Source organism: Dermacentor albipictus, chromosome 5 (genome assembly GCF_038994185.2).
Source record: "Dermacentor albipictus isolate Rhodes 1998 colony chromosome 5, USDA_Dalb.pri_finalv2, whole genome shotgun sequence".
Lineage (NCBI taxonomy): Eukaryota > Metazoa > Arthropoda > Arachnida > Ixodida > Ixodidae > Dermacentor > Dermacentor albipictus.
Genome location: NC_091825.1, coordinates 115,071,088 through 115,098,422, shown reverse-complemented (window position 1 = coordinate 115,098,422; position 27,335 = coordinate 115,071,088). Strand labels below are relative to the sequence as shown.

General features: G+C 50.6%; 1 protein-coding gene across 5 annotated transcripts in view; it reads right to left on the bottom strand.

Moving 5' to 3' along the window:
• The window catches only part of LOC135920537 (solute carrier organic anion transporter family member 74D-like), a 225,658-nt gene that overhangs the window by 44,880 nt on the left and 153,443 nt on the right, over positions 1-27,335 (bottom strand). For all 5 annotated transcript variants that reach the window (XM_065454841.2, XM_065454843.2, XM_065454844.2 and 2 more), the window contains exon 3: positions 15,797-15,874. The gene's annotated coding sequence lies outside the window, so the exon portion shown is untranslated. The remainder of the gene's footprint in view (positions 1-15,796; positions 15,875-27,335) is intronic.

Sequence of the window (27,335 nt, the reverse complement as noted above, 5' to 3'; positions counted from 1 at the left end):
ATAACACATAAGAATCAAGAGTTCTATTGCAAGTTATCTTGGTAAATGTTTAACACAATACTGAAAGCAAGTGAACGGGCGCAATATTCTGACGAGGTATGTGATCAACCATAACGGAGTAGAAACATTCCTTTGTTGCGCTGCTTTTCTGTTCCGAAATGAGAAGATACAGGGCTGTGATGTTGTGTCACTTTGTGATGATTGCGTCGCTGCTGACACGTTAACACAAGCGCGCAGATATATTGGATGTAAGATTTGTCGCCGCCACGAACGCTCAACCAAACGCTCTGCGGGCGCTGTGGTGAACACACACTTCAAGAGATGCGTGGCCGCCAGAGCTGATGCCTCCGGTAGCACGTCCTCAGCTACGTTAAATATCACTAATATATCTGACCTGAAGTCCCGTCAGCTACGATATGGGCTCAGATTTCCAGTTCAGACGCCACGTAAGTAATTTCTGCTCGGGTCCTTGTTCTAATCTATATCCCGAGACATCGGTACATCACGGTTCGCATCAATCATCTCGTACTCGAGCAGCTGAATGCATTTTTTTTTCGTTCGCAAGTGTTGACCCGCCATTGGCTGACCGGCTGCGTTCTCTACTCATATGTCCCACATCAAACTGGCATATGCTGTTCACGAACTGTCCCAGCGTAAGGACCGCTCTTGTGAGAACATCTGTTCACTTCGCACGTAAAGCTCCACCCAGTTAGTTTAGATCAGGTTAGGTAATTTATGATGTTTGTAAGCAATAAACTTTCTTTAGTCGTGAGTCAGCGCTCGTGTTCGTCTCTCTTCCTTGTCCGTCTTTTATTTGTTCGAGCTGTAAGTAGTAATGCAGATGTACCGAGTCACCCAGCTAGCTACCGCACTATAGCTTACGTAAAAACAGAGTTCTTTAAGAGTAAGAAATGGTCGTGGTGGTGGTGGTGGTGGTGGTGGTAACCCTGGTAAAACATGCCGACTGCGCTGTGACTTGCGACTTCATGAGAAAGCAGCACAAAATTTTGAAAAAAAAAAGAAGAGACATAATTACGTTTAGTGATAGGTGTCTAATTCCGACATCTTTACTCGCAAACGCTGCCATCTAGGAGAGTCGGCTTCTTACTTAATTTTTTACGACCAGTAAGCAACAATATTTGCGCTCTTAAGTATAAGCTCCGCGGCCTCCCTTTCTTTTGTGACCGCGCCAACCATTTAAGGGTGGTCAAAACTCGTATATTACGCCAGACACGTTCGCTTACGCGTCCCACGTCGTTCATCAATCATGATGCGGGAAACGCGGGCGAGGGACCCCATTGTTTGGAAAAGAAAGAAAAAGAACATATTGAAGCACTAGAAAGGCGGCAGCGTACGCAGCGAGACGAACGACAACGAAACAATGCCCCGGAGCTAAGACACAATACAAAGAACGAGCTGCACAGAGTACATGGTACAGAGTACCAAGGCTCGGAGAAGCAAGAATATACGAAGTTCATAAAAAAAAAGAAAGAGAAAAAGCGGAAAGCAGCTACCTCCTGCAGCGCACAGCTCAAGCCGGCAAAAAATAAATTTAAAAAAAAAGGACGAAAGAAAATCCTTGTGGCGCTCCAAGTTGCGAGGAAGAGAGATAGGTCGTATAGCAACTCGGCATGAAGAGATATAAAGACGAGAGAAAACAAAGAACGTAAGGAAGAAAGAAAGGAACAGGACTCGAAAGAAAGAAAGGACCGCCTCGCTATCTCTCGTGCAATTAGCGTTATCGCTCGCCAGCTGCGTCCTGCCTCCGTCAGAAAGCAGGCGTATGTTATAGGATATACCACACAACACGCTCTCTGCAGACCGAATAAAGACAGCGAGACGCCAGCAAAATGTACGGCCGACTCACTGTTCTGCCGCCCCTTTCTTTCTTTCTTTCTTTCTTTCTTTCTTTCTTTCTTTCTTTCTTTCTTTCTTTCTTTCTTTCTCATAGTTGCGAAGCTCGTAGACGACGCTTTTCGTAACAGAAGCCGCGAAGAAACGAACGCGGCATGGACGGCAGGCAGGTTTCTCTGCTGAACTACAACGCAGTCCGAAGCTCGATTTTGCGAATTTTTCGGTTTAACGAACTAATCCCGGCTCGTGTATAAACACTGACAGTAGCACTCGAAGAATACACATCCCTGCGAAGTCAAAAGCGGGGAAATACCGCGGGTTTGTCGGCTGAAACTGCGATGAAATTCCGTGCCCGATTTCACGAATGTTTCCGTTTTACCTATCGAATTCTGACTCGTACAAATGGCGTCACGAGAACTAGCGAGGACGAGACGCCCTGCGAAGCCAATGCAGGAAAGATGCAGGCGGATACGTATGGCCAAACTTCGAAGCAGTTACGAGTTGGATTTTACGAATCTCGCGGTTTAACGAACCAATTATAACTGTCAGATGTGCATCCACCACGATTTTCTTTCTTTCTTTCTTAATGCGGCGTCCCCTTGAGGATGACGCTCACACCTCATAACAGCAGTCGTGCGGAATCAAGTGCGGAAAGGGTGGCAAGCCGGTGAAATTCTGGTTAAACTGCCTGCAGTTATAAGCACGATTTCACGAATGTTCCTGTCTAACGAACAAATAAAGGCAAACCGATGCAGTCACAATAATTTTTTTGTTTCCTAATTGTTTGATGACGTTAGAATTCCCAGCAGCGGCCATGGAAAAGCAAACGTGGAAAGGGCGGCAGGTGTATACTTGTCTAGTACACTGTATACGCACTATGGAGCCCGGCATTACGAATTTTCTTGTTTAACAAATGAATCATATGGCACGGACGCAAAGTCAACACACAATTTTCTTTTATTGTTATTATTATTATTTAAAGTTTATTAGCATCTCCTATCAGTACCACGCAACGGAGTCCAACTTTGAACGCATGACCATCAGTGGCCGCGATGCCAGGTACAACTACCACCGTTTAAAGGGCGTGTGTGATATCACTGAATGACTAAATAACTTCCCGACGTACGCTAATTGTTTGTTGATTATTAGCGTACACGTTGCGAGATAGATATTGACGCCCGGTCAGCAGTCGAACAATGTTCGCTTAGCACGAAATCCTGACATTTGCAGCGGTTCCCCACATATTCGTCACGCCTCGTCGCTTCATCTTTCGCGTCTTCTTGCAACCACCTGCCAATCCCTCCGAGTGCTAGCTGTACCGCTACTCCGCGAGTCACCTGACCCATGCAGTCGTCGTCGATGTCCCCGCGCCGCTCCGCGCAGCGGCAACGTGAAGTTCCATCTGTCATGCTTACCTTGAACAACAAAAACCTGTTCCTAACTGTTTCCACAAGAGAGAGAGAGAGAGCAAGAGAGAGAGAGAGAGATTCTTGATGATGGGAAGGAAAGGTTGGGGTAAAGTGCAGCGCAGTAACTGTCTCTCAGCAGAGGACACCTCAACCGCGCTGCACAGGGGGTAGGGAATGAAAGTAGGGGGAGAAGCAACAGGCAACCAAAAAAAAAAGGAAAGGAGGTTGGGGGGGGGGGGGCGAGAAGAGGTACAGCTGGGTCGACAATCGAACGGATCACGCGCGAGCTGCGCTCCGCAATCATCGCGAAGTGTCGCAAGCCCGTGAAAGCGCAGTCGCTTGCCGCTGCCGATCACGTTTCCGGCCACACCATTAATTTCTGCGCGAAATGGACGCTTCTCCGGGAAGCGCGCTTCTCCGAAACGCTTCCGAGAAACGACAAATCGTGCATGCAGGCCATAGCTCGCAACACTCTATATCTCAGTTGTCAGCTGTTCTTTCTTTTTTTTTTTCCGCGAGTAAAGCCTTGCGCGCCGTTGGTGACAGCGAACGCAATTTCTCTTCGTGAACGTGCAACTCCTAACTCGATGCTTGCCTGCGCGTTCGCCGTTCACGCGATGATTTGTTGCGCACGCCCCCGATTTTCCTTACAAAGGAGGCAAAGGAAGACGAGTACAATTAACGAACAAAAAGAAAGTGATATAGGATTCGACAAATACTAAAGGCAAATCGCGCGCGCCCACAAACACTTCTCGGAACAATCAGGATCGTCTGGGCGGTGTGCCTTTAACAAGGTCGAGCTCAGGTGACGACAACCTTCACGAATTCGGCCCCGCGGATGCGCACCTGCAATGGAAAGTATGCGAGAAAAAGAAAAAGGGAAAATAAAGGGGGAAAAAAGAATTTCTCGGAAACTCAGACCTTATTTCACGGTTGTACAGATGAGTGCAAAAGTTTAAGGCCCAGATATGCCGCTAAATTTCTTTTTTTTTTCTTCTTCCCAGCCTATAGACATAAAGGCAGAGATCAAGTGAGCTGCCCACGTACGTGCGCCTGCTTGATCAGCGCCATGCTTCTATACAATTTCACGTAGCACGGCTATATGTATATTGCATGTGCCGTGGTCTCTAGACTTTTGCACTCGACTGTACTTCATGGCCGAGAGGCGGGCAATGTAACTATACGGGTGTGCGCCACGGCGGCGCTGCGTGCATAGTGAAGAAGCCACACCATGCAAAAAAAGAAAAAGAAAAAACGTTCGCCCTCTGCGAATCCAGCACGAGGAGTGGATCGACTTACCAGTGACCCGCCGTGGTTGCTCAGTGGCTATGGTGTTAGGTTGCTGAGCACGAGGTCGCGGGATCGAATCCCGGCCACGGCGGCCGCATTACGATAGGGGCGAAATGCGAAAACACCAGTGTACTTAGATTTAGGTGCAGTTAAAGAACCCCAGGAGGTCGAAATTTCCGGAGTCCCCCACTATGGCGTACCTCAAAATAAGAAAGTGGTTTTGGCACGTAAAACTCCATAATTTAATTTTTTTAAACTTACCAGTGCTTAAGGTCGCATTATTGCAAGGGACGTAAGCACGGCGACGGTCAAGGCGCGTCCCAACAGGGGCGGATACACAGATAACTCTTTCTCTAATGATGACGGGGTGCCTTCTTTCTTCGCTCTCGCGTTTTCTCGCGAGCACCGTGGGATGTTGTCAACGAAGCACTAATAACCGTGGCTGCGCGCTGTAACACCGAGTGAAAATATGCCGAGCAAGTGTAAGATATATTTCGAGGCGCTCGCAAAAAAAAAAAAAAGAGTCGGGAGCGAGGATGGAAAACAGAGTGCGAATCGGAGTTCCAAGGCGAGGTTCAGGATGCGAGAAAACTAGCGGCGGAAAAAAAGCATTCTTTCTTCGAAAAGCGCGCACACGGCCCCGAACCCGCGTTGTTCTATAGGTGTAAAGAGTATACGGAGAAACGGTGAACAAAAAGGCGAGAATAAACGGTCAGGAATGGCTCGCGGGTTTCCCCAAACCAACTAATACCGTTAAAAGCCTTCAAAAGCAGTGAAAAAAAAATAAAGAAAACGACAGCAGCTCGCTGTTTACGAGATCCCATCATAAAGCGCAGGCGAGGGTCTCTGGAAAACTCAAAGGAGCACAAGAGAGCCAATATATATGAGTGCGGGGTCCAATTTGTATGTCAATTCGTTTGTACTCGGAGAGGCCCGACTCATGCGATTGAATGAAGGCGGGAAGCATTGCAAATGTTCCCGATTTTCTTCTTCTCTTCTCTTTTCTAGTAATCTGGCCTACTTCCCTTTAAATCGCTAAGCGAAACAAGGCCGCCTTAGCCACGCCGTATAAGACCTCCTCCACAGCTGACATGAGCGCGGCGCGTGCTATATAACAATAGCAGCGCGCTGTTCACCGGCTTCTCCAACGTGGCACGCGCAAGAATGGGATTTCTGGGAAAGGTGCTTTTGCATTCTAGCTAATGAAGACGGCAAAAGTAAAAATATATAGATTAATATAAGGCCCCTTGGCACCGCGCGCTACTCGAACTGCCACTTCTGCGGAGATGACGTCACAGGCTGACAATGGCATTCACGGAAACGAAGCACCTGCTTTATGTGCACACTCTTCTAGCGAATTCATGTCGCAACGGTGACGAAGGGGCATAAGTAACGACGGCGGTCGGGTGTCGTTGACGAAACGCGGCGTGTATATGCCTCACAAATGCGAGGTGACCTGCAACATACTCGGCGGACCACGTGACCAGCAACACTATACAGGCGCGCGGGAAGACAGCGCGCACAAGTGCGCGATTACCCTCGCTGTCGCGTTTGCACGCTCTCCCCCCGCAACCGCGGCAGATCACGTGACCACCGGCGCCCGTAAGTTTGAACCACGTGCGATTCAAGCTTACACGAACTCGTTCAGATTCGCACAAACTCCGGTTCACGGGGACTCCGGTATAGATTCGTGCCCCATTCGAACTGATTGGGGGGTTCTATTCGCCGGGGCTGGTTGGTGCATGCTTATAAATATATTGTAGAGAAGGATTGGAACGGTATAGTGGGTCGCCTTCACCAGCGCTTTTGGTGGAGAGTGCTCTGCCCTCAAAACTCCCACCATGGAACTTCGATCCCCATACCATGCATCAGGACGCCTCCTAGCAACCACCACCTCCTTCTGCACCAACCACGTGTCCTGGCGCGCCCCGTCACCGCGGCCCAGCCAACTTCAACTGGCGCAGCTGACACCGATGTGGAGGACTGCCTCAATACGTACGAGAGAGTCAGCGAGCATAAGAAGTGGGACTACCCACTATACCATTCCAATCCTTCTCTAGAATATGTCTATATACATATATACCTATATAGAGCCAACACTCATTGAAGTCAAGGAAAGCATATATAGGGAAAATTAGCTTTGGCTGAAATGAAAGAAAATAGAAATGAAAGACAAGTAATCTTTTCGTGTCCACTTTCATTTCCATTTTCTTTATTATTTTCTACTTTTCAACTTCAGCCACAGCTAAGAAGAAGCCCGCTGGGCCAGTCAGGTTGTCAGGCTGCGCGTGTATGCTTCGAGCCTGGCGACATGCTTTACTCGAGTCTGGGCAGAACGTCGGCCATTGGCGGTGAGGCGCGCTATACGACTACATGCATAGTTTGCCTCGCTCCTGAGGCGGCGAAGTGTCACAAAAGATGCCATCATGGTGTGCCGAAATAAAAAGTTTTTTCTTCTTCTAAATTCTTGGACATTTCAATATTATTCCTGAAGTTGCGTTGCACTGTATGCACTGACCGGGCAATTTCGCGCTGCTTCTTTTTCGTAATCCAGTGCGCTGATTCATAACACAAACATGACCATACGCTATGCCTTTGTTTAATGTGCTTCTTACCACTCCCTTTCCGTTCCAGTAAACTTGCCAGTGTCTAGCAACAACAAATTCATATACAAAACCGTCGTGACATTAGCCGGGCAACGAGCGCGAGCGAACGTCTCAGTGCGCGTTTTCTGCTGCTCACCGAACATCGCAATCACGGCGCCGCAGCAGAAATCTTCCTCGCGTCTGTGCTTGCGGCATAACCGAGTTGTAGCCGATGGCTGTCTACCGATTCTAAGTTTCGCGAGCCAAGCATCACGCAGCTTCTTGTCCTGCGGCTACGTGTGAATAAGGCTGACTCCGGGCTCTGTTGCGTACGTCCGGCACTGCGGCAACGAGCAGTAGCCTACCATGGTGCACGCCTCCAAAGGCAGCCACTACCCATTGTAGTGATTTCAAATGTTGTCAAGCAGACACCCTAGGTGGGAAGGCTTCACCACTTAATCAGAACCGTAGCGTAGGTGGGACTTTAAACTTTCGTTTTCAGCTCGCTTGGCGCTTCCGAAGCAGCCAACGCGTCCGCCGTGTCCACGTGATCCCTCATGCCACGTCACGCCGGCGGTGGCGCCAGCTTTTCCAGTGGTGGAACTCGCCCCCAACATAGCATTCAAACTGAACTGGCACTCAAGCTGGAAACAGAATTCAAACTCGAGCGCACACACTCATGGCCCCTCGGAGCCTGAGTCAAACTGGTGCCCTGTATGTGCACATGACACATGCAAGCACCCATATACGTAAACGCGCTTAAAAAAATGGATGTGGCTTAGCTAAGGTTAAGCCCAGGATGCGAAGCATACTAGCCTTTATTTTAGTTGTTGAACCACTGTTTAGCCTGGTGAACTGCTGTTGCTTGGCTATATTTGGTTCGGCTAGACGAAGAAACAACTCATGCGTTACTCTGCTTCGCCTTCAAGAGTGGAACGCGACAGCGTTCCCGTCGACCCGCCAAGGGGTATAAGACAATGGGCTACGGCGCAGCGACTACGCGCCCCGCATTGGACGCGGTGAGCGTCGAGCAACGCAGCGTTCGGCGCGGCAACGAAATGTGCGCCTGAGCAAGCGACGCACGCCTGAGCCTTAGAAACAGCTCGTTTCTAAGGCAACACCGCATTCACTAGAGGCGCTTTTGTACCGCTTTGAAGCATCGTACTCGTGGCTTAGTGGTAGCGCCTCCGTCTCACTCCGGAGACCCTGGTTCGATTCCCACCCAGCCCTTTCTTGCAAGAGTTGAGCCAAAGCCACCTAGAAAATCAGTCTCTGTAGCACGCCGCAACCTTCGCTTCTCATTCCAACGAGCAGCTCTGTCTCCAGGAGGCATTCTCTTTATTTCTTTCTCAAAATCACTACTACTCTCCAGGAGGCATCTCACCTCGTGAGTGTCTAGCAGAGGCAAGCGCAGCTGCTTATATACCGCCGTGACGCCGCGAGCGACGGCGCGAGTTGGAGCCCCGTTTCTCCTCTGTCGTGACGTCACGGTGTCACGTGGTATTGAAGGCGACACCGCCGCGCCTGAGGAGCTGGGTTGAGCTCTCGTAATATGCTTCGCATAAAACACACGCCCGCACTTGCACATGCCGGCACGTACGATCCTCGTGCGAGGAGAATGATGCAAGCACATATATATCCGCGAGTCAAGAATGACGCGTGAGGCGCATTGCAGAATTTCAAGGGCGCTCCGCTCCGAGCGCGCGGACGCTTTCGAGCCACATCGCATTTTTGTTTTGTTTTTTCGAGACGCGCCGTGCGTCTTGCTGTCTATACTCGCGCGCCTCTACCATGAGGTCGGCGCATAAGTAGGATATACACACATCCGAGGAATCGAAAACGAGGTGCGTATATACATACCGCTACCAACGCGTGGCTCGGAGGGAGGACACGGTTAGCCTACCGTGGCGTCTCGTCTGCGTTCGAAGCGAACGCGGTGGCATTTCCTTTCAACGTTACGACATAGGTGTATGCTCGTCCTGCGACCATTTTCGGAGCACTCGCGGGAATTTTGTTTTGTCCTTTTTCCCTATCGCAACGATCTGCGCGCTGCACCGGCGAGAAAGAGTTTTAACTCTGCCGCGTTTGCGTACAGGACGACGTGTTGTGGCACGGTATGTAAATCACTGCCTTGTGCCTGCTCCATTTTGCCGGACTGAAAAAGATTTATCGAATTAAAGGGCCGAATGCCCGGTGGAACGTCACGGCTGGTATCAAAAACCATGCAGTTATCCACGCATAAATATCAGTTTCAAAGTTTAAATACTATTACAGCCACAGCCAAAAAAAAAAGAAAGACGAGTACATAATTTTGTTAGGAAACACTAAAACATTAACGTATTAAGTGTTATTTAAACAAAACAGAATGTTGTGTAGTGATGCTGCGAACAGGTACTTCCTCCAACAAACGCAGCTACAGAATGATCTGCTCCACCGTCAAACGAAAATGTTCATTAAGTTTACTTCGAAAACAAGTGACGGTGGCAGAAATTTCGCTTGCCGCAACACTTGGATTTGTGCAGTTGATGGCGGTGGTGCGGGAAGGCTACAAAACCAGGTCCACTACTGGACTTCTAGTGAACTACTCAGCTACTATTTCATAAGTAATGAAACGCGCACGCACGCACACAAACACGCACACACACCCAATTCGTGAGCTTTCGTCGCGGCGAGTTCTTTTCCAAGTACACGCTTCGTCTTTCCCACAACGGCCACTGTTCTTACGACGGCGCCACATAACGACTTCCAAGTTACGAAACCTCGCCGTACAACGACAACGTATTCGCAGCGGCGAAAAATACAGGCGCCGCGGAGGCGCAAAACGTAGCGCACCTATACATCACACCGCTGAGGCGCCGCCAGCAATCATATGCGCGCGGAGGGGAGGGGGGGTGGGGGTCGGTGCAAAACAGCCGACGGCACCCGCAAGCCCGCGTCGAGACACGAGCCGCCTCCGCCATAAACCGCACACCCTCCAAAACGGCAGCGGAGAAGGCGAAACCGACCGAGCACGTGCGCGCGCAATACATACGTAAAGTTGCGCACACAGGTGATATATATATAAGCGCGCGCAATTTGGGTCAACGCGGCGCGCAAATCCCCGCCGCCGCCGCCGCCACGCGACCGCCGCGCGGGAACGGGGGGGGAGAGGAGGATGTACGCACAAGTGCGGTGATTGGGAGGCGGCCTAGATTTCGGGCGACGCAGCGGCGCGCGTGTGTAAACGCAATAAATACGCGCGGCGAGGCGCCGGACGCATAGCGCACGCACGCACGCGCAGTCGCCTTCTTTTTTTTTTTCGCGCGTTTTTTTTTTCGCGTCTATGTAAACGCGGTGCAGCAACGCACGAATGCCGCGAAAGAAGTTGCGCATGCGCGTGCGCGCGCGCTTTTCTTCCAATCGGTTATCGCCACACCTCTTCCACTGTTCCTAATTCTCTTTGCTTCGGTGTCCTCCACCTCATTCTGTGGGCGCTATATCAACCACGAAAAAAAAAAAAACGCGCGACCGCGCTTTTTTTTTTCCTTCTTTATCGCCGTCTCGTCGCGCAACTCGTCTCTGTTGATGTGCCTCGCGTGGGCCCAGCCTAAACTGTTTTCTTTCGCTCTTATATTGCTCACTCATCTATTTATATACCTCTACTTTTTTTTTCCTTTTGCGAGCAGAAAAAAAAAAGAAAACGACAGCGCTTGCCGACGGACAGCTCAAGGAAGAAGCGGCAACTTTCCTTCGCGGCCGGGAGCAAATCGCGGCGCCATTTTTCTTTTTTTTTTCTTTCTCTCTCTCTCGCAAGACGGAGCACATGGAAGCGAAAGGTCTCGGCAACGGCGGCGAGCTGCATAAACTGCGGAGCGGCTCCCACGGGAGAAGCTGCGCAGCGGGAAAGTAGGTCGGCTAGGAATTATAGAAGGAAGGGTTGGGCTCTGCGCGTACGGTTATAGCCGCCGCTGCATCCAACGGGGGAAGGTTTCGACAGCGCTGTGCCGGCCGCTTTCGTGGTTACGTTACGCGCGCAGAAACATCGGCGGAGCTTATATTCGAGCGCCTTGGAACCCGTTGGAAACCTGCCCGAAACTTGACGGATAAACAAAAAACAAATACCCTAGACATGCACGCAGCCGTCGCTACAGCGAATGTTACAGAACAATTCCTGAACCTACCCGCTCCCTCTCTTTATACACCTTACAGTAATAATAGTTAATAAATAAAGATCAGTCGGACGTTATTGGCCTTGAAACTGTCGCCAGGAGGTACACAAATATTTACAGCGCAGGTCAGAATATTGTCCCAGCGCCTGCGATAACTCCTTCCAGAAAGAAAAGGAAAAAAAGAACAGCCGTCAAAGGTGGCTTCTCTGCAATAAGAGGCTTTATGTGGAGAAGAGCACTTCATTTCGTTCCACAAACTATAGCGAGGCAATAATAAACGTCGCATCGGGAAACAATAAATGCAAATAGATTGCGTGGAACCTGAGATATCTCAAATGTACCATTGGGGCACTGCGTATCAACACGTGCTAATCAGATCTAGTTAATCGTGTTTTTTTTTTTTAATCTAGCGGTCGCTTAGCGTGTCGACAGCTAACGATGAGTGCAGAGCCCAAAGGTACAGCGGTGTATCCAACGCTAAAAAATTAAAATGAAATTATGGGATTTTACGTGCCAGAACCACGATCCGATTATGAGGCACTCCGTAGTGGGGGAGTTCGGAAATTTTACCTAAATCTAAGTACACAGGTGTTTTCGCACAGGCCCCTATCGAAATGCGGCCGCCATGAGCGGGCTTCGGTCCCACGACCTCGTGTTTAGCAGCCCAACTCCATAGCCACTATAAGCAACCGCGGCGGGTTCACTACAAAATGTGCCACGGCGGCCGTAGTATATAACAGAGCGGCACAGGCGAAAACGCGCATGTCTATCTTCCCTAACACGCACTTCATTTTGAATCTCCATTAAGGGGGTAAACTGGTTAACGTTTGGCTGTTTATCTCGCGTTGATTAATTTTTCCACCACTTTGCAACAACGCCAAACGCGCCGCGCCAACCACTTAATAGAGAGTTTTAGTTTAGGGGACGCAAGCGGCTTGCGTACGCAAGAGCTAGGGGCCACCCTACTGCGCATGCGCAGACCCCCACGTCATGGTCTGCGCATGCGCAGTAGCGTCGCCCCTAGTTTTTGCGTACGCAAGCCGCTTGCGTCCCCTAAACTAAAACTCTCTATTGAACAACGCGCGCTTTGCGTCTACGAAATACCGGAACACGCAGTACGACATCATAGTATTCGCGCAGAAGCCATAATCCGGGTGCAAAAGCTTACGCCACACGCGATTCGATAGAAAGCTGAATTCTCGTCAAGCCCGGGCACGTAGCCCGGCGTTCAAAGTTCGAACCTACAGCATTTTTTTTTTTTTTTGGCCTGCTACAGGCAGCGCCCACTCTTCCACTCTTCTTAGACCCACTCTTCTGCTTTGCCTCTCCAGGTCATGCTCACTGACCTGGAGAGACAAAGCAGAAAAGTGGGTCTAAAAATTAATCTGCAGAAAACTAAAGTGATGTTTAACAGTCTCGGAAGAGAACAGCAGTTTACGATAGGTAGTGAGGCACTGGAAGTGGTAAGGGAATACATCTACTTAGGGCAGGTAGTGACTGCGGATCCGGATCATGAGACTGAAATAATCAGAAGAATAAGAATGGGCTGGGGTGCGTTTGGCAGGCATTCTCAGATCATGAACAGCAGACTGCCATTATCCCTCAAGAGGAAAGTTTATAACAGCTGTGTCTTACCAGTACTCACGTACGGGGCAGAAACCTGGAGGCTTACGAAAAGGGTTCTACTTAAATTGAGGACGACGCAACGAGCTATGGAAAGAAGAATGATAGGTGTAACGTTAAGGGATAAGAAAAGAGCAGATTGGGTGAGGGAACAAACACGAGTTAATGGCATCTTAGTTGAAATCAAGAAAAAGAAATGGGCATGGGCAGGACATGTAATGAGGAGGGAAGATAACCGATGGCCATTAAGGGTTACGGACTGGATTCCAAGGGAAGGGAAGCGTAGCAGGGGACGGCAGAAAGTTAGGTGGGCGGATGAGATTAAGAAGTTTGCAGAGACGGCATGGCCACAATTAGTACATGACCGGGGTTGTTGGAGAAATATGGGAGAGGCCTTTGCCCTGCAGTGGGCGTAACCAGGCTGATGATGATGATGATGATGATGATGATGATGATGATGATGATGATGATGATGATGACAGGCAGCGCGATCCACTAAACAAGAAACATCACGCCGTAAACACGGCCGCAGATTCCACATTTGTCGCGGCGGGGAAACAGCGTCCCGCAAACTTTCGCGGCCGCCTGCACGTATAGGTCAGCGTGCGAGACCTATCATCGCCGTCCATCTTCTTCGCTCACGTGCCGCTCTATCACTAGGATCTAGCGCAACGCTCAACGCTTACATTAGCTATAATCAGGCAGCGAACGTCACTATGCAGCGTTGTGGCGGCGCGGCACGCTAAGATGGAAATAGCCGCCAAAAGGAGCGAATAATTACTGCAGCGCAGCGTTTGCCTCGCGATGCTAAAAGTGGAACTCGGACATCAGCAGTTCTTCGTACACGCGGGGGCTTCAATACGTTCGGAGAACGCCTGAGTGGGCCATGTGTGTAACGCATGGCAGCGCTAATACGACCAACGTAAGGCGAAGGAAGGAAAATAAAGGGGGGCAAAGACACAATCCGGGGGCGAAATAGCCGATGTATATAGTATAAGAGCGCGCCACCGGTAGTTATTTGCAGAACAGCGTATAACGGACGAGAGCGTTGGGAGCGCGTGTACTCGAAGCGAGCGATGAGAGACCCAGATCCATCGCCTCGCGTGCTCAGAGGCGATGGACCGTGATGCAATCGCCGCGGAAAGGGTTGCGCCTGCAGCCCGCGTATGCACGCTTGCGACGAAAGTGATTAAGACAGAGTTTTCATCGGCATATATCCCGAGGCGCAATGCCTCTGCCGCTCGCCAATCGTGAGAGCTCCTCTCTTCTGTAAGCTCCGCGGGCGAAGGGAACACACGCGTTCGCCGAACTTTTCCTAGACAGCTCCGGCCTCGATTAGACAACCAACGTGCTGGGAGTTACGCAGCAGTTCGACGTTCGCATCGAGACGACCGAATAGCCCGGAGGGCAAAGCGTCCGCGCACGTAACGGGTGTTCTTAACGCGATAGCGTTAAGGGCCCCGCGTCGCAGAAAATCCGGCGTCGGCGTCCCGTGTCCATCATCCATCATCGTTTCGGCAAAAACCAAATCGGTCAATGTAAACCGAACCACGCATACCCAACCATTCAGACCCTCCGTGCAGCGCGAAAAGGTTACTGAAATAATTGAATTTCTCAAAGTGAAATACGTCAGAAAAATCGTAAAGCACGACTTATGCACAACCTACAGACATGATAGCGTCGGATTGTAATTTGAATACGCGAGAAAACATAATTACCTGTAACGCGGAAACTCAAACACAGAGCCCTTTTCCAGCATTTCTACCATGTCTAGACCGGCCACGGCCACCCAGATTTGCGCGCGTCGGCGCGCGCAAATCACGGAGGCCACGCATCGCCGCGCCCGGCTTCTTGCAACACCTCCAGACGACGCTCGCCTCCGTCGCATCGCCACCCACGCAAGAGGCAGCGTTTCTACCAGAAATCTCGACCTTCGTGCACAGCGTTCACCGCCAGCGTTTCCCGGTAAACATTTCGGTTACATAAGCTGCAGTTGCCGGCAAGCGTGGGAAGCAGTCAAGGATCTTTGAATGCTATCGCGCCTCACTCTTAAAAGCGAAGCTTAAGCATTCTCCAAGTTTTTTTATTTTTCTGCTAAGGCTGTCTCTAATGTTAAAATAGGCGATTCGAGACAGAATGGCAATTTTCACTGTACAAGCTTCATATAGCAGCGACGGACATCAGAGTTCCAGCGATAATCGTCGGAACACTAAATTAACAAAATTTGCGTCGTTAACATTGAAATATAGACGGTAGGGGCGCATGCTATAAATATAGTATCGAAGTCGGCCAGTACTGACAGCATAATGTTTTGCTAGAAGCTTTGTGTCTGCTTAGAGCCATCATGGAGAAATACGCACTCCGCGAAATGCACCGCGCTGTTCCTAGTTAACACATTTCCGTAGTGCACTAGTTCTTTTACCAAAGTTTTTAAAAAAATTAACAGGAACAGCGATTCATTTCGCTGCAGATTCTGAGTACTTGCTGAATCTGGTGCGAGGCACAGTGTCTACAAAAAAACGGTTGTGCTTCTTGTACCGGTTGAATTCAATTGCGCAATTACAACATGCCTCCTGAAGTCACGACTAAAGTGTATTTGCGAAATGCTGTCGATTAACAACCACACTGGCAAACATCGCGCAATTTTTTTTTTCATGTCCGCCACTGCTGTGTGAAGCTTTGACAGTAAAAAAAAAAGCTATCTTCTTTATCAACATTCCCCTATCGTCAAAGAGACAATAACCCCGTGGGAACACGTGGTACATCGCTACAACAATCAGCGTGAGAAAGAAGAAAAGGGGAGAGGGAGGGGGCAGCGGACATGTTTGAACAACAAAAGAACTTCACGCGCTGATGAACAGAAATACAAGAAGGGATGATTGCTCACCGTTAAGCTCGGTGTTGCAGGCCCTGCCGCTGCTGCTGCCGCCGCCGCCGCTGCTGCTTCTTTCACTTCAGGTCAGTCCTGCAGTCAGATAGAGAAAGAGGGCCACCGACACTTGAGTGAGGGAAGCTCCCTTGTGTACAAGGTGTCCGAACTATACTTCGCTCCGCACAGCACACGGATGCATCAACAACACCGGCGGTTCATGCGTAGACTATACGGGAGAAATCAAATCACACGGACGCGGCGTGATCAAAGGATGAGCGCATCGCAGAAGTGCGCCAGTTTCGCTGCGACCTACCGCTGCACGCCCACGCACCCCCTGTTACACAGCATGCCACATGTGCGCGCGCCGTGGGCCACTAGGAGCGAGAGAAAGAGGTCGGGCTGCGGTTTCAAGAGCAAATCGATAGCACTTTGTCCCGCGCGGAGTTCCGTGCAGCGTTGTGGAGGCACGCGGAGCGAGACTGCGTAACGCGGTGTCTTGCGACGCGCGAAGTAGTCCCACAGCCCGACGACGTCGCGCGGATACGAGCGTACGACGTCGGCGCGCCCATTAAAAAGGCTGGCACGTGTGAAGCTCAGCGTTACGAGGGCTGCCTTCGGTGGTTCTCTCGTGGTCCGAACCACTCTGTATATGGGTTCGTCGAATAAAGGAAAGCAAAAATAAAAAAGAAGAGTGCGACGGCGGAGTGATAGACCGCCGAGATCCTTTTTCGTTCCGCTTTGCAGAACGGCCCCGCCAGTATACGATACTACAAAGCACGCAACTGTGCCGAAAGAGGACGCGAAGATAGCCTGCATAAAACGCGTTAAGGAAAGAAGAAAAAAAAAGCGGCAGGTGATGATAAGGGAGTCGCAAACAAGTCTCCAAGTTGGAAGAGATACAGAAGCGACGGAAGAGAAGACGTAAGGACAAGCGCCGAAGCATGTGAAAGCCACAAAAGAGACACGGGCGCGACAATAGACACGAAATAACGACGTTGCGTTTCCTCGAAGGGCCACTACTTAAGCGAGAGGCCTATCTCGCCCTCTACGGCGGTTACGGAATCCCACGGAGATAAGGAATTTATCTTTTTCTCGTTTTTTTTTTCTCTTTCTCTGACTTGTCTGTAACCACTATCGCTTTGCGGACCCCGTATCTCAAATATACTGGAGCATATCCATACTTCTCAGAAACGTTGAGGGAACACACAACCGAGGGAAAACGTGGCAAAGTTTTAGGTCGGCCCGTGAACTATATGCTACCGCTTACGGAATGGCGCGGAGATGCGGCAACGTAGGTGACGGGCGCCATCTTGGTGACGTCCGTCACCAAGATGACGCCCGTCACCTACGGTGAAATTGCAACGACCGTTTTCCAACTCCGGCCGAAATACGCGGCGTAACAACGCCGTCGAAAGCAACCACCATTGACGACTGTGACTTTTACTGCGCTACAAGCGGGAAGCCAAAAAAAAGATGGTTGTGGCTTAGCTAAGGTTAAGCCCAGGATGCGAAGCATACTAGCCTTTATTTTAGTTGTTGAACCGCTGTTTAGCCTGGTGAACTGCTGTTGCTTGGCTATATTTGGTTCGGCTAGGCGAAGAAACAACTCATGCAGGCGAGCGCACGAGCTGAGACCCGGCTATGTAGCTACGCGGCCGCAAGCGAGCGCACGACTTGAGCCCCCGCTTTTGCAGCTGTTATGACGTCATATGGTAGCTACGCGGCCGCGCGCGGGCGCAGCAAGGAAGAGCGTGGTTGTGCGGCTAGTATGCTTCGCATAAAAATGGCCAGGCTTAGCTTGGTTAAGGCAAGAATGCGTTGCATATTGCGCGAGTTGGGGCCCAGCTTTTCCTCCGGTTGTCGTGACGTCACGTCACGTGGTTGCGCTTAAGGTCAATGGTGGCTGCCCGGCCGCGCCCAAGGGCTGAACTGAGTGATTGCATTATGCAACGCATAAAAATAGAAGCAACTTAATAACAAACATAGCAAGCTTAAAAGAGAATAGACCCACATATGAGACGCGCAGCAATGAACAATGGCTCATACCCTCAATGGTAGCTACGCGGCCGCGCGCGGCGCAGCAAGGAAGAGCGTGGTTGTGCGGCTAGTATGCTTCGCATAAAAGGGAAGCCGCGCCCACCCGCTCGCAGAGGAGAGAGGACATTCCAGCAGTGGATACACACCCCCGCGTCGCTTCGCAATCATACCGGTCGGGTAAAAGAGAAAGCGCGCAAGACAGGTGTTCGCACACGGACGCGATCAATTTCTCCCACCATATATATGCATGCTCTCATGATTCGTCCGCCACCTGCTGCTCTGTATCGTCCCGATAATAAAAGAAAAATTACGCGAAGCTCTCACGCAGAGCTTGCGGTGCTTGCTAGCGGCATTAGCGCGAAATTCCCCGAAATGTGGGTCGTATAGGGAAATGCAGAGAGAGAGAGAAAAGTTTGTACAATGCGCGCTCCGTTAACGGCACACTCCGCCGCATCGACCGTGAAACTGTTCCTATGGCGAAATGATCGTACAGGCGCAGTGGCGCTCGAACGAGAGAATGCGAGCGCGAAATAAGGAGGGAACTAAAAAGAAAGCATTTCTAAGCGCACGCTGTCAACCTTGTTCCTGTTGGAAGAAACATTTCATTCCACGCACGCGCATGGCGGCTACCCACTCAGACTCTGACGAGATCTGCAGTTGCGGCAAAGCTGATTCATCTTCAATCTTTTTTTTTTAACTGAAGCTGCAGGCGAGAGGTAAAAAAAAAAATGAGAGAACATACGTTCTGTTCTCTCAAACATTTTCCGCATATTTTCGCGCTGTTTCAGTTTTAAAAAAGTCTGCAAGAAACAGATTTCAAACGACTGGATTCCATCAACGCGCGCATACTGTGCCAAAGAGCGAGTCCTTCGATGATGATGATGATCAGCGGCGTGTACCAACTCGGGGGGGTTGGCCAACAATCGGGGGACAACTGCCGGCGCGTGCTCTCCTCCCCTCACCGGCGAAACGCAAATTGCCGATGACAGCTTCCGGCATCGCATCGGACGAAATTGGACATTGCGTCACGTGGTAAGCGTTCTCGGGCAAGTAGTACAGCGCGCATGATGTGCTATACAAGTTCGACACGCTTCTGTCGCATTGACGTAAGCGAGGCTATATGCTGCTTTCGGTGGACTTCGCGAAGCCCACGAGATGGCGTGTGTGTGTGTGTGTGTGTGTGTGTGTGTGTGTGTGTGTGTGTGTGTGAGTGTGTGTGTGTGTGTGTGTGTGAGTGTGTGTGTGTGTGTGTGTGTATGTGTGTGTGTGTGTTTGTGTGTGTGTGTGCATATACGCAGGGCGTGGCTGAATTCCGCGACGCGCAGGTTTGCTTATGGACAGCTACCGGCGCGGACGCAGAAAGCGCCAAGCTCACCGCGGCGCCCCGCTGACCACCAGCGGCCGAGCAATGTAGGTAATCTCCGCGCAGAAACAGCGCCGCTTCGAATGGGGGCAAGAGCGGCGATGGCCCGGCCCCGCCGGTCTCTTCACACGTCCCCCCTCGTTATCGACGCCCGCAGACGCTCCCCGACGCGACCTCTCCGTAGCCACCAGCCAAACCCGCGTCCCTTCTTTCTTTCCCGATATACCCGTGCCCTGAATGGGCCGCGGCAGCTGATAGCGGCGGCGACGACGACACTTTTTCTCGTAGCCCACACCGGGACTTGTGCAACGGCACGGAAGCCGCCCCGCATCACGGCACGGGCGCCGTGCCAATCGCAGTTTCCTGTAGGGGGCGCCACGGTTGCATGAGTAAAGAGAGTTTTAGTTTAGGGGACGCAAGCGGCTTGCATACGCAAGAACGAGGGGCGACGATACTGCGCATGCGCAGACGCTGACGTAGCGGATTGCGCATGCGCAGCACCGTCGCCCCTAGTTCTTGCGTACGCAAGCCGCTTGTTTCCCCTAAACTAAAGCTCTCTATTAAGAACAGCGAACAAATTGTGCGCCGCGCCGTGACCGCCTGTCTATAAGGAGGAAAGTGCACTGTGTGGGGGAGGCACTAAAACACGGTTGTGTAGCACTGGCGGCCTTGCACATGCGACCGCTTATACAGTATATAGTAACTCTCTCAAATTAACGATCCGGAACTTCGACAGTTCCCGCAGTTGGTTCTAAGCGTATATACAGTCTTCCATAAATACGAGCTCAAATTGGCAAGCAGAAGTGTATTTCGCTGCCTCTCCAGATGGAACGGCGGAGACTGGATACGCCCGGTCTGTAGGCAACAGTACGTACAGGGCTGCAGCAATTGAAACGCGATATTCGAAGCCCATGGTCGTCGGCGCTGTTTGCGCCGACTGTAAGCGCTGGGGGCGCCAAGCTGATGCATCTTGGCACACAGTGAAAGCGAGAACCTTCGTGACGCACTGTGACTGCGCTTGGTATACCATGGCGCTCACCTTGATCTAAATAAATAAAAAATGGAGATGGTGGCAGCCGCGCGCTCCGAGTAATGCGTTTCAATCGGTGAGCACTCTACATTTCCGACACTGCTTTCTTATAAGGTCTAGTAATTCTAACGTTAATAAAGGAGCTCATACGCAAGAGCTTTGCGTCCCGTGGGAATCTTCGTCTCGGCAGCTGTAACTGCTCGGGAAGCTTGGGCTACGAAGGCGAACACTCAGATTCGTAGTCGCCATTTTGCCGTTTTATCAGTGAATCAGCCTGCCTTCTTTAAGGGTATAATTTCCTTCCTCGCGCTTCCAAACTCTGGTTGTGTCCGACACACGACTGTATGCTGTGCATCGACGACGATCGCAAACTCACCGGCGTGTTCATATTTCCCGCCACCGGTGGCTCTCGTGGCGCTAAGCTGTGTGAAATGGACCACGGCTCAATATAGGGCTAGTTTCTAAGACGTTAAGAATGAGGAAGCATTGTAAAGATAAATATCCTTCATCATCATCATCATCAGCCTGGTTACGCCCACTGCAGGGCAAAGGCCTCTCCCATATTTCTCCAACAACCCCGGTCATGTACTAATTGTGGCCATGTCCCTGCAAACTTCTTAATCTCATCCGCCCACCTAACTTTCTGCCGCCCCCTGCTACGCTTCCCTTCCCTTGGAATCCAGTCCGTAACCCTTAATGACCATCGGTTATCTTCCCTCCTCATTACATGTCCTGCCCATGCCCATTTCTTTTTCTTGATTTCAACTAAGATGTCATTAACTCGCGTTTGTTCCCTCACCCAATCTGCTCTTTTCTTATCCCTTAACGTTATACCTATCATTCTTCTTTCCACAGCTCGTTGCGTCGTCCTCAATTTGAGTAGAACCATTTTCGTAAGCCTCCAGAAATATCCTCTTTTTTGTCCATTGTAAATATCCTTACAATGGACAAAAAAGAGAGCTTACCGACACATGTGCGATCGGCGAAACAGCTCAACGATAAAAAGGGGGGGGGAAGGGAGGGAGGGAGGGAGGGAGGGAGGAAGGGGGGAGAGAGAGACAGAGAGGGAGAGAGAGACGTATGTCTCTTTTTTTGGTCCATGATTTTAGAGCGCAGCTCTTGGGCGCCCCTTCATGCGTGAGCGTCGGCATCGGCGTAACCAAGCGAACGAGCACAGCAAAGGCTGAAAGAGCGAACGCGGTGCATGAAAGACGGCGACAGCGAAAGGAGCGCGTGGGCGAAAGCGGAGGAGGAGGGAGCAGCGGCACCATGAGGCGGAAAGCGGAGGAGAGTACGGCGAAAGCGTGAGAATCATCGAGTTTCTCACTACATTACCTAGAGGGAAATCTGGCGCTGCTGCGCTGTGGTACGCATGGGAATGCCGGTATATATTGTGACTTCGGATTGGCATCGTTCTCGGAGAGACAGGACACCCTGAAGACGCGCTTGGCAAGCGCCGTTCCGTCTGTCACAATGATTCATTTTCTACCAAAACAGCACGTGAAAAGCTGTTTTGGTTTTATAATCACGAAAAAACTTGTTATTGCGTGTACGATTATATGTTACGTAAAAAGTATCAGCGGGCCGCTAAAGTTGGAGGATAGATGACAAGGTTCGCGCTCGCTTTGAAACAGTTTGTCGTCTTTTCTTGCTTTTCTTCGCTTGGTCATGCATAGTAGGTCAGTAAAGATGTAATATGCGTGAATGGAAGCATTTTATGAAGATTTTATTTTGAGAAGGCGTTATTTGTGTAGCCATATCCACGTTCTAGACGAAGCCTCGTACAAACCCAGCCAACACGAGCCTCTCAGACACATATACCATCATTCCCATGACGGCACGGTGCCCCCTTAAGGAACTCCCAGAGACGGTGGCGCCAGATTACCCTCAAGGTGTTATAGTGAGAAACTCTATGGTGAGAACAAAAGCGTAGTACCCCGCAAGCACGGCTCTGCGGCGATGAACGCTACGAGATGGCGCCAGAGTAGTGCACCGTCGTCTCTTCACCGATGGCATGCTGTTAGGAATGGCCGTACGGGGTGGCAACGTGGCAGCTTTCAGCCCGCTGCGCGTGTTCCAAGCCCCCCAGACGAGGCGCCTTCTGAGAACTACGGATGACAGGCGGCCACGTGGCGCGCGGTCAGCTCTGGAATCTGGCGCGCCGCCGCGCTACCCTGGACGGCGCCACAGTTCTACGAGGCCCTCGGTCGACGACACCGCGGGCTATGCTGTACCGAGAGTTCTACAAAGCCCTCTGACGTCGACTCCGGAGCCTTTGTGTGTGGGCCAAACGGCGGGGCGGTGGCAAGTTTACAATGATTGGACGAACATTCCCGACCACTCGTGCTCCGTCCACGCCGAACGATGACGTCAAGCGGAGAGCTTATAAGCAGCGTTTGCCGGCTGCTAGAGTGTGCTCGTGTCGTGCTCGTCGCTGGGAGCTGAGTGCTCGTTGTTATGCTCAACATGTAGTAGTGAGCTGTGTGCTCGAATGCTGTTTGCTGAATGTTAATCTTGCGGGCTCCATATGGGAGTCGCGCTAGACTGCCGATGTATGTCTTGTCTTAAAATATGTTAATCTGTAAATAAATCCTGTTCACCTAATTCATCTCTACGATCTTCGACTCCTTCAAATGGTGGCAGCGGCGAGGTAGTCCGACGACTCCTAGATCAACTTGACAGCCGTAGGATCGTCCGACGAATCGAATAATGCGGAGAGCACGTCCACCGATACCATATAAGGAAACAAAGCGCTGCATGAGCGGAGGTCTATCTATCTGCGGCGGCTGCTGTGAATTGCGCTCCCGCGTCACCCACGCGCTGCCTCTCGCGATCTCACGATTAGCGAGGCAGCTAGTCGCGCCACACTTCGCTCCATTTGCAATGTACAGCATGAGACAAATTTTCTGCGCCAGCCAATATATCGCGAAATGAAGCCACGTATAGATTTCCCGTTAGGGAGTATCGTAATCAACGGCGCATTTTTTTTTTTTTTTTTTTTTTACTCCAGGAAGAAGCGGTACAACCTTGGCCGAACCCGAAGGCGGTACGATGTATCTCAGCGTATTCGTAGCGTTCAAGTTACGGGGAAAGGACTTGGGGAATGAGGGCCGACCCCGAAGGCGGGGGTGCAGTTGAGCGCACAGCGCGTCCCAAAGCGTTAGCTGCCACGAGGCGAGAATGGGACAGACTGACACCCTCCCGATCATGACGCAAACAATAAAGTCATTCATTTTAGTGGCCGAATGGAAACTAGAGCACACACAAGTGCTCAAGCTCGTGCTATGTGCGACGCGACGTATATACGTGCCAGTCGCGCCAAAGAAGCGTAATACAGTCAACCGCCTCTATAACGAAGTGCTTGGAGCCTCCGAAATCATTCGTTATACAGGTCCCTCCACTGTAAAGGTGGCGCAGCGTACAGCTCACGCAAGAACAGGGACACTGTGGTATAACGGTCATAAACAGGGATAAGGTGCCTCAGAAAGGCTGGCCAACGTTTCGATATGAGGACCTACCTTCGTCAAAGGCGGCCTCGTCATCCTCGGCATGTCAGCTTTACGGGTCAGTATAACCCGTTACGGATAGTAACGGGTTAGTATAGTGACGTCATGTGCGGCTGTTGTCGATGGCGGCATCGCCACATACAACAGGTATGTCCTGATGTAGACGTTATCGAAAACCGTGTCGTAGATACTATGTCAGCCCTATTGCGTCCTCTAGTTCCCCCATTGCGCCGCGCGCGTTCCAATAATGTGTCGTGGGGTGCGATAACGGCATCATTCCTGCCTGGCCACCTAGGCGACTTCATGTGGTGTCTAGGGAGGCAAGTGCTTCCAACTCGTGACAGGCTTGAGCGGTGGGCTGCAGTCCCGTCCGGGCAATACACGTTCAGGTCACGAAACATATCACTGGACTTGGTGGCTTGCGCGGGTCCATCGATGCACAACATGCGTAACCTACATGAAGATGGCACACAATGAAATGCGAACAATGTCGTGGAAGACATACACAGTCCTTGGAGCCGAACTGTAAGGTAACGCAAGCCTACATGTTACCGCTCATAACCACCGCAGTCGCTCTAGTATTCTTTGTAGTCTTCTGACAATTGCTTCATCGCTATAAAATAACGAGAAGAATCAGAACACTCATCGTGCACCGCTTCGGTTACAGCGAAAGCCTTTTAGCTCAATATCTCCCATACAAAGCCCTTAAAGAGCATAAACGCGATGTTGAAGGTCATATTTGGCAAGAACGTGCCTTTTGGGAGTCGAAGAAAAACGACGAGGTCGACGCCGACCATCATTTGCGAGAAAACTCGCATTACGTGAACGTCACCGCGTACATGTGATGCTGCTATGATCTTGCAGTGATCCCTGCTGACTTCAAAAAAAGGTTTACTGATGAGCGGCAAGAGAGGCAATGCGTTTGAAGCGACTCGCTGCATCTCCGGGTACCAAGGCCAATGATGCTCGGAAGCACCGTGACCGCCATCTTGCCGCGGCAAGCCGAGCAAGTACAAGTCAATCGAGCGAAGTGGATGATGAGGATGGCCAACTACACCCCGACACCGCCATGGAAGACGCGTCTCCTCCTGATCCACAAACGGCGCTGCAACAGTTCCAGGCGGCCGCAAACTACTTTAACAGACACTTCGTCCAGAAGGAAGGTTGCAGGCATTTAATAAACAAACATTGACATAACAGTGTACGAGTTGTGTGCCTCCGTGGTGTTTCCGACGCATCAAATCGCCATTGGCAATGGTGACAGGCTTCCGCCGTTTCACACTTTAGTCTCGACAAAGTACGTGTCTTCCGTTTTCGAACACTGGACGCAATGCAAAACCTACAGACTCGGGACACAGGGAGGCTGAGTCTACAGGAAGGTAACATGAGGGGACATGCAGAAAGCCCACACAGAACGTGTACAGAGAGGTCTAACTCCTCTTTGCAGAGGTTGGAAATGTTTCTCTGCCCATCTTGAGCTGACTTGTCCGATATAGTTATTCAAGGAGGCGAAGAACGAATAGGCGGAGTGTTTCAGCGTGTTCGATCGGCCACTCTATGCCCTCTGTGACGCCCTCGGCTTGCCGTGTGAGAGCATGCGCAGATTTCTCGAGGGCCTATGTCGCATGCCTACGTTAATGACTTTGCATCTCACGCATTATGTCCCCAGAAAATACGCGTTTTTTTTTTTTCCCGGTCGGCTAAGTAGAAGCCACCGGTCGCCTCCCAACGCTGTTCTCGACTCCCACCTTTCCCCTTCCCCAGTGTAAGGTAGCCAACCAGGGTGTCTTGGGTAACCTCCCTACCTTTAATTTCACATTTGCTCTCTCTCTCTTTCTCTCAAGCCAAGAAAGAGAGAGAGATAGAGAGAATAATGCAGTGAAAGGCAGGGAGGTTAACCAGAGGTAGTTCCGATTGGTTACCCTGCGCAGAGGGTAGGGTTAAGAGGGATAAAAAGACAAAGACAAAGAGTTTGAGAGGAAGATAGCGACTTCGTGTAATCGACGTTACAGGCGAACAGAAAGGAAGCCTGAAGCCTGCGTTTCGAAATGCGCACTTTCATCAGTGGCTATGACAGTGCGCTGATGGTGAGCCCGACGGCGCGTGTTCGATCGGCAGCAGTGGTACGTCACGTACGGTTGGAGGCGGAATGCAAAACCGCTCTTACGCTTAGATTTAGAGCACGTCCAAGTATCACGGGTGAGTAATCGGGAACCCTATACAGCGCCTCTCATATGCCGAGCGTTCTATTTGAGACGTTGTACCCCTTGAATCAATCACATCAATAACACCTTGGCACTACAGCGAAATGCATGGAAAGCACTTGAAAACTTCCTCGCAAAATCGGGAATATTAAGCGTTTACTAGGGTGCCGCATTGGGCACACTTGTGTAGACAAGTTTAACATGTTTCTCCCTTTCGCGTGCAAGTGAAGCTCACCTCTCTGAATAATCACGTTCACGGAATAGAGTTACGTCATCTGCAACAGGCTGTCTTCAAAAATTACCCGTAAAACTTAATGAACGATCACCCCGTATACTGGTAAACAGTAATAGTAGCTTTAGTACACGGGTACATATGCGAACAACGTACGGTGTCGTGCGGTTTTTTTAGATACGCGGTCACAAACTGCTCAAGAATTCAACGTTTTCTCAAGAAAGTCGGCGGTCTGTGTACACATTTGACGCCGACCGCGTATACATTTAACATACGAGACACTGTATGATCGTCGGCGCAAAATATTCTCGTCAGTATGCGAGAGCTCCGCACACCCCGAAAACGACACAGCCGAAAGACGGAGAAGCAGAAGGCAAGTTAAGAGAAACAACAAGTTACACAGTTTATATAGCGCTCTACACACAAGTTGGTTGCGTCAAGGAAAAATAAAGCCGGCAGGTCGCTCAGAAACATATGCACACAAGCGTCGACCACTTGGCATGGATGACGACACAGCGTGTAAAAATGAAGTAATAGAGGTGAAGTTAGCGACGCCAGTGAAAGAGCGAGGCTAAGAGGAAAGAAAAAAAAAACACCAGAAGGCAGCAGTGTTTCTTCGTTGTCAGAAACTTGCGTATCCCCCGCTATCCGTCTTTATCGAATTAAGAAGCGCCTACACACACCAGTACACGCATGTGCAGCAGGGAGGGGGGGGGGGGGGGGAGGCTTACCCAACGCGAACACCGGCCACCTTCTGTTTATAGTGCGGAATGAGCAGAGACGTAGCACGCAGAAAATCGTTAACGAAAACACGGCGTTGCTGCGCAGGGTATACGTGCGTGTGTATAGAATATATATATATATATATATATATATATATATATATATATATATATATATATATATATATATATATATTGCATGCATGCATGCGTGACGCAACATAAACTGCACCAACGGAGACCCCACGGCGAGCCCTGCTGGAATATTCTAGAACACGTGCTCCAATCCTAATGCCGTCGCTGTGCACAGAAGTCGCCTTTCCTCATTTATTTATGTTTTTCTTTTACCTCTTGTTATGCTTTGTTTCTAATATATCACCGTCAAGTATATACGTACGTTCCACCCGAATCCCGCAAGGAAAAGGAATGTCCCACATGGAACATGCCACGTCCGCTTATT